Source organism: Orcinus orca, chromosome 15 (assembly GCF_937001465.1).
Source record: "Orcinus orca chromosome 15, mOrcOrc1.1, whole genome shotgun sequence".
Taxonomy (NCBI): Eukaryota; Metazoa; Chordata; class Mammalia; order Artiodactyla; family Delphinidae; genus Orcinus; species Orcinus orca.
The window spans coordinates 37996100-38010502 of NC_064573.1; the positions used below are offsets into that span (position 1 = coordinate 37996100).

At 33.5% G+C, this 14403-nt stretch overlaps 1 protein-coding gene across 10 annotated transcripts in view; it reads right to left on the reverse strand.

The window, feature by feature from the left end:
• The window catches only part of KIAA1328 (KIAA1328 ortholog), a 391560-nt gene that overhangs the window by 15746 nt on the left and 361411 nt on the right, over nucleotides 1–14403 (reverse strand). The window contains exon 11 of one of the 10 annotated variants that reach the window (XR_007471679.1): nucleotides 2621–2755. The exons of the other annotated variants lie outside the window; for them this stretch is intronic. The gene's annotated coding sequence lies outside the window, so the exon portion shown is untranslated. The remainder of the gene's footprint in view (nucleotides 1–2620; nucleotides 2756–14403) is intronic. 10 annotated transcript variants of the gene reach the window in all.

Consider the following 14403-nt stretch of genomic DNA (forward strand, 5'->3'; position numbering starts at 1 on the left):
GTATACGGGAGATCCTCTAATCAAGAACAATTTTAATATAACATATTAAAAGGCACAAATAACAGAGTAAAATCTTTTAGTCATGTTATTATATTTATATTTTTGTATAATATTTACATTTTATCTAAGACTCCGTTTCTTACAGGGAAGAAGAAGGAACTAAAGTAGCCACAATAATTTTGAAGAAAAGAACAAAGCTGGAGGGCTCATATAACATGATTTTAAGACTTACTGTAAAGCTACATTAATCAAGACAATGTGGTATTAGTGAAGAATGGATAGACAGATCAACAGAAAAACAGAGTCCAGAAATATACCAACACAAATATGATCAACTGAGGTTTTTACAGATGTACAAAGTAAATTCAGTGGAGAAAGGATAACCTTTTCAACAAATAACTAACATTAGAAATGAAAGTATATCACTACAGATCCTATGGACATTAAAAGGATAATCAAAGAGTTCTATGAATAACTCTATGCTCATAAATGTAATAACCTAGATGGAAAGGAACAATTCCTTAAGACACAATTTGCCAAATCTCACACAAGAAGAAATAGACAATCTGAATAGGGCTTTATCTATTAAATAAATTGAATCAATAATTAATAACCTTCCAAAGTAGAAAGCAGAGGCCCACATTGGTTCACTGGTGAACTCTAGCAAACATTTAAGGAAGAAATTATAAGAATCCTCTACAAACTTTTTCAGAGGACAAAAGAGAGGGAATTCTTCCTAACACATTCTATGAGGCCAGATTACTGTAATACCAAAACCAGACAAAGAGATTACAAGAAAAGAAAACTACAGACCAATATCTTTTATGAGCACAGATGGAAAAATTCTCAACCAAGTGGGATTTATCTCAGTAATGCAAGGCTGATTCAACATTTTAAAAATCCATTAATGTAATCCATCACATCAACAGGTTAAAAAACCCCACATTATCATATCAATAAATGTAGAAAAAGTATTTGACAAATCCAACACCCATTCATGGTAAAAACTCTCAGTAAACTAGGAATACAGGGAACTTCCTCAACTTGATATGAACATCTACAAAAAACCTACAGGTAACATCATACTTAATGTTGAGAAACTTGTAGCTTTCCCACTAAGTTCAGATACAAGGCAAGAATATCCTTTCACCACTCCTTTCCAACATCATACTGGAAATGCTAGCTAATGATTAAATCAGAAAAGGAAATAAAAGGTATACAGATTGGAAAGGAAGAAATAAAACTGTCTTTGTTCACAGATGACATGATTTTCTATGTAGAGATCCAAAAGGATCAACAAAACCCTCCTGGAACGAATAAGCAATTATAACCAATGTTGCAGTATACAAGGTTGACATACAAAAGTCAACTGCTTTGCTATATAGTAGAAATGAACAGATAGAATTTGAAATAAAATCAGCACCCCCCAATGAAATGCTTAGGTATAAATCTAACAAAATGTATAAGATTTATATGAGGAAAACTACAAAACTCTGATGAACAAAACCAAAGAAGAACTAAATAAATGAAGAGGTATTCCACATTCATGGATAGGAAGACAATATTGTTAAGAAATCAGTTCTCCACAAGTTGACCTACAGACTCAAAATAATCAATCCCAATCAAAGTCCCAGCATGTTATTTTGTGGATACTGACAAGCTGATTCTAAAGTTAATGTGGAGAGACAAAAGATCCAGAATAGACAACACAAAAATGAAGGAGGAGAAAAAAGTTGAGGAGTGACTTTACCTGACTTCAAAACTTACTATAAAGCTACAGTAATCAAGACAGTGTGGTACTGGCAAAAAAAAAAAATAGACAAATAGATCAACAAAACAGAATAGAGAGCCCACATAAGTATTGATATAATCAATTGACCTCTGAAAAAGGAGCAAAGGCAATGGAGCAAAGATAACCTTTTCAACAAATGCTCAAAGATGGCCTGGAACAACTAGATATCCATATGCAAAAAGATGAATCTGGACACAGACCCTACACTTTCCACAACAATTAACTCAAAATGTAAAATGCAAGACTATAAAACTCCTAGAAGATAAATAGGAGGAAACCTAGAAGACCTTGGGTATAATGATTACTTCATAAATACCACGCCAAAGGCACTATCCATGAAAGAAATAATTGATAAAATGGACTTCATTAAAATTAAAAACTTCTGCTCTGCAAAAGACAATCTCAAGAGAATGAGAAGACAAACCACGGACAGGGAGAAAATATTTGCAAAACCCACATCTGATAAAATACTACTAACCAAAACATACAAAGAACACTTACAACTCAACAATAAGAAAACAAATGACCTGATTAAAAAATGGACCAAAGATCTTAACCAGATACCTTTCTGAAGAAGATACACAGATGGCAAATAAGCATATGAACAGATGCCCACATCTATGTCATCAGGGAAATGCAAATTAAAACAACAATGAGATACTACCACACTTATTAGAATGGCCTAAATCTGTAACACTGACAACACTAAATACTGGGGAGGATGTGGAGCAGCAGAAACTCTCATTCATTGCTGGTGGAAATGCAAAATGGCACAGCCACTTTAGAACACAATTTGGCAGTTTCTTACCAGACTAAACATATTCTTACCCTATGATCCAGTAATCATGCTCCTTGACATTTACCCCGAAAAGCTGAAAACTTATGTCCACACAAAAACCCGCACGTAGATGTTTATAGCAGCTTTACTCATAATAGCCAAAACTTGGAAGCAGCCAAGATGTCCTTTAGAAGGTGAATGGACAAATAATGATGTGAATGAATGTGGGACATAAAGACAATGGAATATTATTCAGCACTAAAAATAAATGAGCCATCAAGTCATGAAAAAACATGGAGGGGCTTTACATGCATATTACTAAGTAGCCAATCTGGAAAGGCTACATACCAAATGATTCCATCTATATGACATTCTGGAAGAGGCAAAACTACAGAGACAGTAAAAAGATCATTGGTTGCCAGGGGTTGGGGAAGTGGGATGAATAGGCAGAGCACAGAGGGGTTTTATGGCAGTGAGAACACTCTGTATGATACTATAATCATGGATACATGTCATTATAAATTTGCCATAACTCATAGAATGTACAACACCCAGAGTGTACCATAATGTAAACTATGGACTTTAACTGATTATGATAGGTCAATGTAGGTTCATGCATCAGTTGTAACAAATGTACCTCTCAGGTAGGGCTTGTTGATAATGAGGGAAGTTATGCAGGTGTGGGGGCAGGAGATATATGAGGAATTCCTTTATCTTCCTCTTAGTTTTTCTGTGAACCCAAAACTGCTCTAAAAAAATAGTCTTTTTAAAAAGTTAATCTAAATGGATCATAGGTTTAAGTGTGAAACATAAATAGTAAAACTTTTAAAAGAAAATATAGGAAAAAACATCTGTGACCTGAAGTTAGTCAAAGAAATTTTAAATATGACATCAAGAGCACAATGTATAAAATAAAAAATTAGATTTTATCAAAATTAAAAACATTTTATCTGTGAAAGATACATTAAGAGAATCAAAAGACAAGTTCTATATTGGAAGAAAATACTTGGAAATCACATATCAAACAAAAGACTTCTATCCAGAATATATAAAGAAGTCTCAAAATGATACTGGATAGAAATTTGGACGGACACAAAGTGGTGTATACATATGTATAAATTAAATGTATAATAAAAATAGCACAAAAGCTGGGAGGGGGGAAAGTGAGAGTATACTGTTGTATGGGTCTTATACCATACATGAAATGCATGATGTTACTTAAAGGTAGACTGTTGCAATTATTTGGAACTATCGTGAATGGCATTGTTGCATTAATTTCAGTTTCCAATTGCTCTTTGTTAGTAAATAGAAGTACTATTGAATTTTGTGTGTTGGCCTTTTATCCTGCAACCCTTAATAAACTCATTTAGTTCTAGGAACCTCTCTGTAGAGTACATGGGATTTTCTATGTAGACATCATTTCATCTTTGAACAGGGACAGTTTTATTTATCTTTTCCCAATACTTCATCTGAAGTACTTTTAGCATTTCTTTTAGAGCAGGTCTGCTGTTGATGAATTCTGTTCCCTTCATCTGAGAGCTTCTTCATCTCACCTTTATTCGTCAAAGATATTTTCAATAGAGATAGAATTCTGAGTTGAGAGGTTTTTCCCTCAGCGTTTTATAACTTCTACTGTCCTTGATTTCTGATGAGAAATATATAGTCATTCGAATTGTTGTTCCCCTGTATGATATATGTCCATTTTCTCTGGCAATTTCCAGTATTCTTTCTATATAGTTTTCACAAGTCTAATTACGATGGGTCTAGGAGAGATTTCTTTGAATTGATCTTGCTTGGGTTTGCTGAGCTCTGTGAATCTTGTGTCTTTTACTGAATACATTTTCTTCTAATATTTTTGTACTTTATGTTTTTTCTCTTTCTAGTATTCTCACACAATTTGATGAGGCTCTGTTTCTATATCTTTTTCAATCTTTTTTTTTTCCTGTCTGTTGCCCAGACTAGATAATCTCCAGTGATTTATCCACAAGCTTACTGATTCTTTCCTCTGTCATTTCTATTCTGCTATTAAGCTCATCCAGTGGATTATAAATTTTCAGTTACTTTACTCTTTATTTATTTTTTTTCCAGTACGCAGGCCTCTCACTGTTGTGGCCTCTCCCATTGCAGAGCACAGACTCTGGATGCACAGGCTCAGCGGCCATGGCTCACGGGTAAAGCCACTCCGTGGCATGTGGGATCTTCCTGGACCGGGGCATGAACCCACGTCCCCTGCATCGGCAGGTGGACCCTCAACCACTGCGCCACCAGGGAAGCGCCCAGTTACTTTACTCTTTTAGTTCTAAAATATGCATTTGGCTCTTTATATTTTCTATTTCTATGCTGATATTTTCTGTCTTTCCATACGTTTGAAGTCTGTTGACCCTTACTTCATGAAGCATGGTTATAATAGTTGCTTTAAAGTTGTCTGATAAATGCTACATCTGTGTCATCCCAGGTTTGGCATCTATTGATTAAAAGAAAATCAAACTCTTGGGAGAGGAGATTTTCAAGGTTCTTCATATGCTGAGTAATTTTAGACGGTATCCTGGACATTTTGAATATTTATGTCACCTAGGTATTGTTTAAATCCTAAGGAGATTGTTGATTTTGTTTTGTTTTGTTCTATTGTAGCAGGCATTAAACTAGGATTGGTTCAGTTCCAAATGTTTTTCTTAGTGTTGCTATAATGTCAGTTAAGTTTTCAAAGTATTTGCAGTGTTATTTGGATAAGTCCTATCTGCATCCTACCCAGCAGACAGTGTGGGATCTGGGCAGTGGTCAGTCCTCTAGTTCAATGCCTGTGATTGGCTGTCCGTGGGAGGGGTCAGACATGTTTTTCTGTAAAGGACCAATGTAAAGTAAATATTTTAGGCTTTGTTGCCAAGAAGCAAAATCCATGAGAAGGTTTTCTTACATACCAAGGGAGAAAACAAATTCCACAAAGTTTATATTGGCAAAATTAAAAATAGAATAATTGAGTATACTTTTAAAATTTTTCATTCAGGTCCACTAATGAGAAGACTAGAATTCTTCTTTTTTGGAGGGGGAGGGGAAATAATTTCACTTAATTAGGGTTCAAAGTTAATGTTCCCTATCATCCAAACTGAAAATGTTCATCTGTTAATGTTGATCTGTAATGAGATTTTTAACATTTTAATATACATATAAATATATATGAAATATATGTAATATAGTAATATATTTTATTAAATATGTTATATAATAAATATATAAAACATTAAATAATATTAATATTATATTTAATTATATAAGTATAATATAATTATAACATAATTATACTATAGTTATATATAATTATAATATATAATACATATAAAATGCATAATATATAAAATATAATACATATAATACATAATATAATATATAATTATTATAATTATATATAATCATAATGAAATTTATAATTATAATAAAAATTATTATTAAATTATATATAGTTATAATTTATAATTGTATATAAAGTATAAAATATAAAACATATAAAATATAATATATAAAATATAATACATAACATATAATATTATATATAATACTATATAACATATTATATATTATATATATTATAACATTCAAAATTACATATAATATATTATATTATATATTATATACTGCAATACATATATTATTAATATGATGCATATAATGTATTATATACATTATATTTACTATATTATAATATATTATATATTATGTTATACATACATTATATATAATATATTACAGTATATATTAATATAATGTGTATAATATATAGCATTAATATTATTATCAATATATGTTATATAGTATTATATATAAATAATATATTTATATGAAGTAACATAATTATTATATATTTATAGTAATATATTTATATATAATATATAAAAAATATATTTATAATATTATATATGATATATATTATTATATTATATTAATATATATTAAAATGTATAATATATATTAGTATATTAATATTATACATTATGTGTTATATTATATAATATATAAACTTGAAAATATATATTATTATTAATAATATATAATATAATACACCATATATTAATAATTATATAATACAAATAATTATTATATTATTAATTTTACAATAATTAATAATTATCAGCAATATATTAATATATTATACAATTTAAATACTAATATTTAATATAATATATAAAATTATATTTATATGTTATATTTAATATATAATATATATTTAAAATATATGAAATATATTTTAAATATATTTCATATGTGAAAATGCAGACTGGTATTGTCAAATAGTGATATTAATCCACAAGCATATGATTTTAATTTAATATATATAGAATTCTATTAGATTCTCCTCTTAATATTTGCCTTTTAGCATGTCATTACATTGAAGACTAATCATTCCAATTGATGGTTAGGCAGAATGGCACAGTTAAATGAATTTTGCAATGTAGAAATATCCTTTCTCTGCATTTGCATCCAAGTCACAAAAACGTTCCTAGAAGTGTAGGTTGAGCTCAGAAATCATATCCATGACAGATTTTTATGAGAATGAACGTCTCACTTCTTTTAGGTTTTGACAGCATGAGAAGCCATAATTCAAAAAGAGTCATGTACCACAATGTTCATTGCAGCTCTATTTACAATAGCCAGGACATGGAAGCAACCTAAGTGTCCATCAACATATGAATGGATAAAGAAGATGTGGCACATATATACAATGGTATATTACTCAGCCATAAAAAAAAAACGAAATTGAGTTATTTGTAGTGAGGTGGATAGACCTACAGTCTGTCATACAGAGTGAAGTAAGTCAGAAAGAGAAAAACAAATACCATATGCTAACACATATATATGGAATCTAAAAAAAAAAACAAAAAAAAGGTTCTGAAGAACCTAGGTGCAGGACAGGAATAAAGATGCAGACGTAGAGAATCGACTTGAGGACACTGGGAGGGGGGAGGGTAAGCTGGGACTAAGTGAGAGAGTGGCATGGACATATATACACTACCAAATGTAAAATAGATAGCTAGTGGGAAGCAGCCACAGGGCACAGGGAGATCAGCTCGGTGCTTTGTGACCACCTAGAGGGATGGGATAGGGAGGGTGGGAGAGAGATGCAAGAGGGAGGGGATATGGGGATATATGTATACGTATAGCTGATTCACTTTGTTATACAGCAGAAACTAACACAACATTGTAAAGCAATTATACTTTAATAAAAATGTTAAAAAAAACTGTGTAAAAACAACAACAAAACAACAACTTGATATTACTTGTGATTCACAAAAGGTTAGTTCACTGAAATGACTATTACAGTACAAATTTGTATATAAGCATCTGTTTTGCCTTTTAAGTTTAGGTTGAATTCATTAAGAAACATTGTCAAACCTGCAGCAAAAGCTAATTTTCAAAGTGAATCTCAGTAATAGAAGTCAAAGGGGATTTTTCTCGTTCAGAAAAATTTCAATTTCAGTCCTCAAAAAAATCACAAAACTGGGCTTCCCTGGTGGCGCAGTGTTTGAGAGTCCGCCTGCCGATTCAGGGGACACGGGTTCGTGCCCTGGTCTGGGAAGATCCCACATGCCCCGGAGCGGCTGGGCCCGTGAGCCATGGCCGCTGAGCCTGCGCGTCTGGAGCCTGTGCTCCGCAACGGGAGAGGCCACAACAGTGAGAGGCCCGCGTACCGCAAAAAAACAAAAACAAAAACAAAAAGAACTCATGGAACTGATGATGGTTAAGACCATGAGGACAAATGAAGTTTGCCATTGACACTACTGATTTAATAACCTGTAATAAATTAAAATATGTTCCTCAAAGTACCTGCTGATGAATAAGGTGATGAATAACAATAAGCTTTAAATACCTTACATTTTTCACAAGCTTTATAAATTGGGTTAATTAAACCTTTGTCTGCTCCATACATAATTTTGCCACCATCAGTTGTAATACTAGAGGATTCCACTTAAGGTTGTACTGAAAATATATTTTCTCAACTTCCTTGAAAATATTCTTGCCTGTAATTTTTCCATATAGACTATTCACAGAAGGTAATTCTTCAGTCACTGGTACAAACTTGGCACTTGGCACTGACTCCAACAGAACCCAATCTGTAATATGAGCCAACTCATTAAGAGTCAAGGAAAACCACCTGAAATCATTTGCCTTGTTTTTAAATTGACTATTGATGCTCCTCCTAATGTTAGCTTTTTAAGCAATTTTAGACACTACAGATATCTAGAGCTCTCTCTTTTTGTAGCTCTCTCCTGTTCACTCCTCTGCCCTGCAAACACTAGCCATCTTGGTATCCTCAGACTCCCAGCTCTGCCTCCTCAAGTCAGTGAACTTGCTGGGCTCCATGGAGGTTCCTGATTTGTGGCCTAGAAATGTGATTGTAGAGCTAACCTCATTTATTTCTCCTCTTTCATGGATAACTGTCCTTGACGTACAATATTTGAAAACAGTTGTTTCATGTATTTTGTCTGTTTGTTTTCTTGTTCAGGTGGGGGAATAAATCCAATCCCTGTTACTCTATCTTGGCTGGAAAAGGAAGCACCTTGATAGGACCTAGACTTGAATTTTAAGAGGAAGCTTTAAGAATATGCTCTAAGTCACATCATAGACAAAAGTAAACTCAAAATGGATTAAAGCCTTAATGTTAACACCTGAAACCATAAAACTCCTAGAAGAAAACATAAACAGTACACTTTTTGACATCATGCTTAGAAATTTTTTTTTAGGTATGTCTCCTCAGGCAAGGGAAATAAAAACAGTTAAACATTTTTTTGATTTTTTGATTGATTAATATAAATCAATGAATTAAAATTGCTTGTATATTAATTTAAAAAATAAAATCAATTGCAAGATTAAAAAAAGCAAATATAAACAAATGGCACTACATCGAAATAAGAAGCTTTTGTGCAACGAAGGAAACCACCAACAAAAGGAAAAGGCAGTCTCCTTAGTGGGAGAAGATATTGCAAACAATATATCCAATAAGGATTTAATATCCAAAATACACAAAGAGCTCATGTAACTCACCTAATTTATGACAAAGGAGGCAAGAACATACAGTGGAGAAAAGACAGCCTCTTCAATAAGTGGTGCTGGGAAAACCGGACAGCTACATGTAGAAGACTGGAATTAGAATACTCCCTAACACCGTACACAAAAATAAACTCAAAATGGATTACAGACCTAAATGTAAGACCAGACACTATAAAACTCTTACAGGAAAACATAGGAAAAACACTCTTTGACATAAACCACAGCAAGATCTTTTTTGACCCACCTCCTAGAGTAATGAAAATAAAAACAAAAATAAACAAATGGGACCTAATTAAACTTAAAAGCTTTTGCACAGCAAAGGAAACCATAAACCAGACAAAAAGACAACCCTCAGAATGGGAGAAAATATTTGCAAATGAAGCAACGGACAAAGGATTAATCTCCAAAATATACAAGCAGCTCATGCAGCTCAATATTAAAAACAACGAACAACACAATCCAAAAATGGGCAGAAGATCTAAAGAGACATTTCTCCAAAGAAGATACACAGATTGCCAACAAACACATGAAAGGATGCTCAACATCACTAATCATTAGAGAAATGCAAATCAAAACTACAATGAGGTATCACCTCATGCCAGTCAGAATGACCATCATCAAAAAACCTACAAACAATAAATGCTGGAGAGGGTGTGGAGAAAAGGGAACACTCTTGCACTGTTGGTGGGAATGTAAATTGGTACAGCCACTATGGAGAACAGTATGGAGGTTCCTTAAAAAACTAAAAATAGAACTACCATATGACCCAGCAATCCTACTACTGGGCATATACCCAGAGAAAGCCATAATTCAAAAGGACACATGTACCCCAATGTTCACTGCAGCACTATTTACAATAGCCAGGACATGGAAACAACCTACATGTCCAACAACAGATGAATGGATAATGACAATGTGGTACATATATACAATGGACTATTACTCAGCCATAAAAAGGAACAAAATTGGGTCATTTGTAGAGATGTGGATGGACTTAGAGTCTGTCATACACAGTGAAGTAAGCCAGAAAGAGAAAAACGAATATCATATATTAACACATATATGTGGAATCTAGAAAAATGGTACAGATGAACTGGTTTGCAGGGCAGGAATAGAGACACAGGCATAGAGAATGGACATGTGGACACGGGGGGAAGGAGAGGGTGGGACGAATTGGGAGATTAGGATTGACATATATACACTACCATGTGTAAAATAGACAGCTAGCGGGAACATGCTATACAGCACAGGAAGCTCAGCTCGGTGCTGTGATGACCTAGATGGGTGGGAGGGAGGTCCAAGAGGGAGGGGATATAGGTATACATATAGCTGATTCACTTCATTGTACAGCAGAAACTAACACAACATTGTAAAGCAATTATACTCCAATAAAAAAAAATAAAGGAAAAGGCAGCCTCCTTAATGGGAGAAGATATCTGCAAACAATATTTGCAATAAGGATTTAATACCCAAAATATACAAAGAACTCATATAACTCAACATTAAAAAAAACAAACAACCCAATTAAAAATGGGCAGAGGATATGAATAGACATTTTTCCAAAGAAGACAAGCGGATGGCCAACAGACACGTGAAACTATGCTCAACATCACTAATCATCAGAGAAATGCAAATCAAAACCTCACTGAGATACCACCTCACACCTGTCAGAACGACTATTACCAAAAAGACAACAAATAATAACTGTTGGCAAGGATGTGTAGAATGCTGTTGATGGGATTGTAAATTGGTGCGGCCACTATGGAAAACAGTATGAAGGCCCCTCAAATCATATGATCCAACAATTCCACTCCTGGGTATTTACCCAAAGAAAACAAAAATACTAATTTGAAAAGACATATGCACCTTAGTGTTCACTGCAGCATTATTTACAATAGCCAAGATGTGGAAGTGACCTAAGTGTCCACTAATAGATAAATGCATAAAGAAGATGTGGTATACATATACAATGGGATGCTACTTAGCCATTAAAAAAAATAATAAATTTGCCTCTAGCGACAACATGGATGATTCTAGAGGGTATCATGCTAAGTGAAATAAGTCAGACAGAGAAAGACAAATACTGTGTGATCTCACTTATATTTGGAAACCAAAACCAAAACAAAGAAAACAAAATGAAAACAGACTCAGAGATACAGAGCACAAATGGGTGGGTGCCTGATGGGAGGAAAGTGGGAGGATGGATGAGATAGGTAAAGGGGATTAAGACGTACAAACCTTCAGTTATAAAATAAGCCACGGGGATGTAACATACAGCATAAGGGATATGGTCAATAATATTGCAATAACTTTGTATGGGGACAAATGGTTGTTAGACTCACCGTGGTGATCATTTCATAATGCCAAATCACTATGTCCTACACCTGAAACTAACATGATATTATACATCAACTATATTTCAATTAAAAAAAATAATATGCTTTAAGAGGGTATCCTGCTTCCTTATGGTATTTAGGTTTTGCCACTGGAGGTATTTAACCTTGCCTGCAAATGTTAATTATTTTGCTTAAAATAGTTACTATTTTACTATTTACTATGATTTTACTATTTCCAAAAGTAACACTTTTGGAAATATACTTAGCATTTGCATTCTAGAGGTGCCAGAACATAATGCATTTATTTCCCAAAATACCCAGATTAAAGTTACAAGAAAAAAGCTGCATGAATTCATGTAATGGCAATCCACACTTCCAGTTTCTCAGGGACCAAAAGGATAAGTAAGACATTCACAGGGTGAAACAGATCTCAGAGGCAAACAATCACGTTTTCAAAACTGTATATCAATGTGATACAAATCAACATCAAGAATTAACTAACAAGAAGAATCAGGCTAAGGTCTCAGGAAGGAATATAGAAAACACAGACAGAATAGTATATTGGAACAAATTCTTGATTTCTTCTTCCATCAAAGAGATTAGACAGCTTTCAGGAATCCCTTTGAAAGGTAAGATTTCTAAGAAAAAGTAATTTTAGTTTGAGGGCTCCAATAAAGCCATTGGCATTACAGGAAATTTCACAGTTTTTTTTTTTAAAGTTGTCACTAAACATAAAAGCAAAATTAAAACTTTTGCTCCCCTACTTCCTTTACCCAATTTCTCCACCTCCTAGTCAATGACTTTGCTGTGTACTTCACTGAAAAAATATAACCACAGGGAACTAAGGAAACTAAATTACTCTTCTGATCACCCAATTACCAACTTCCTTGCATCTGCATCTGTCTTGTTTCTTCCCTCCCTTACAATGGAAGAAGTGGACCATCTCCTAACAAAAGCTGACCCTTCCTTCACTGCTCTGAATCCCATCCCCTGTCACCTTCTTGGGGATCATCATCATTTGATCATCTCTTCTCTCTTCTTCAGTATCAGTTTTTTTCTCTCTACTAAATCATTGCCATCAGCATTACCTGGTACCTTCCAAAATTAAAAAACATCCTTAAAGTCCTTCTTGTTTTAGAAAAATCGTAGCTTATAAATGAAGAGGGAATAATAGAAAAACTGTCATTTTGCAGCCCCTAATCTAGTTAGCAGTCATCAACGGCTGCTAAGTTCCTAAGTGAAAGGTCAATAGTGACCTTTATAATAGATGGATCAGGATGACATCATCTAAGCACGCTGATACATCTTAACATCATGAAAATAGGACAACCAGTAATTATTTTCTTCCTAATATACTACAACAGGAAGTACACAGCATCACCTATGAAGTATTCTTACTATAGAACAATTAGACTTTAAACTAATCAAACCTCTCCATCTACTTTGTCAATTTGCATGAAATGCAAAGTACAGAGGAAGAGGCTAAATGATATAAGGATGTCATTATCTAAGTCCCAGAATATGTGAAATTCCACAAAACAAATGACTCAGCTACTTCAACAAATAAATGTCATTACAAAAGAAGGGAAACCTGTTATAGATTAAAAGGGATTTAAGAGATCCATCAGCCAAAAGCAGTATGTAGACTTTAATTGAATAGTGATTAAAAAAATCAATGATAGATATGTATGTTTGAAACAAATGGGGAAAAACTGAATATGGAGAGAGTACTAGATGATATTAAAGAACTTTTATTTTGTTGGGGGCGTGTTAGTGGTATTGTGGTTATGTTTTAAAAAATAATTATCTGTTAGAAATACATATTGAAGTATTTATTGGTAAAATGATATGATGCCTCGGATTAAGAGGGAATAGTGAACACTGAAGGTTGCTGAAACTCAGTAAAGCATATGGGTCCATTATATTCTCTCTATTTTTGTGTGCATTTGAAAACTTCCATAGTACAAAATTAAAAAGAAATCCTCCCTTAACTCATATTCCCTTCTGCTTCTTTCTATAACAAGCTTTTTGAAACAGTAGCACGCACTGTCACTTCTTCCTCACCTCTCATTTGGTCAGCAATCACTTCAACTTGGCTTTCTCCTGACCACTTTCTTGAAACCATTCTTCCCAAGGTCACTGAAAAACCTCCATTTTGTCAAATCCAGTGGACATTTCAGTTATAATATTTTGATCTCTTAGACTCATTCTACAGAATTGACCATATCCTCCTCCTTGAAATACTTTTCTCTCTGTTCTTGGTTTCCATGACATTACAAACTCCTGAATTTCTTCTGGCCTTTTGGGCCGCTTCTCAAAATAATTTGCTAGCTCTTTTTCTTCCATCCAACTTAAAAATACTGACATTCCTCAGGGCTTAGGTCAGAGGTCTCTTTTCTGCTTTTCTCCTTTTACTCTTCCTTTTGAGCCAACCTCAGTATTATATAACATCTCCG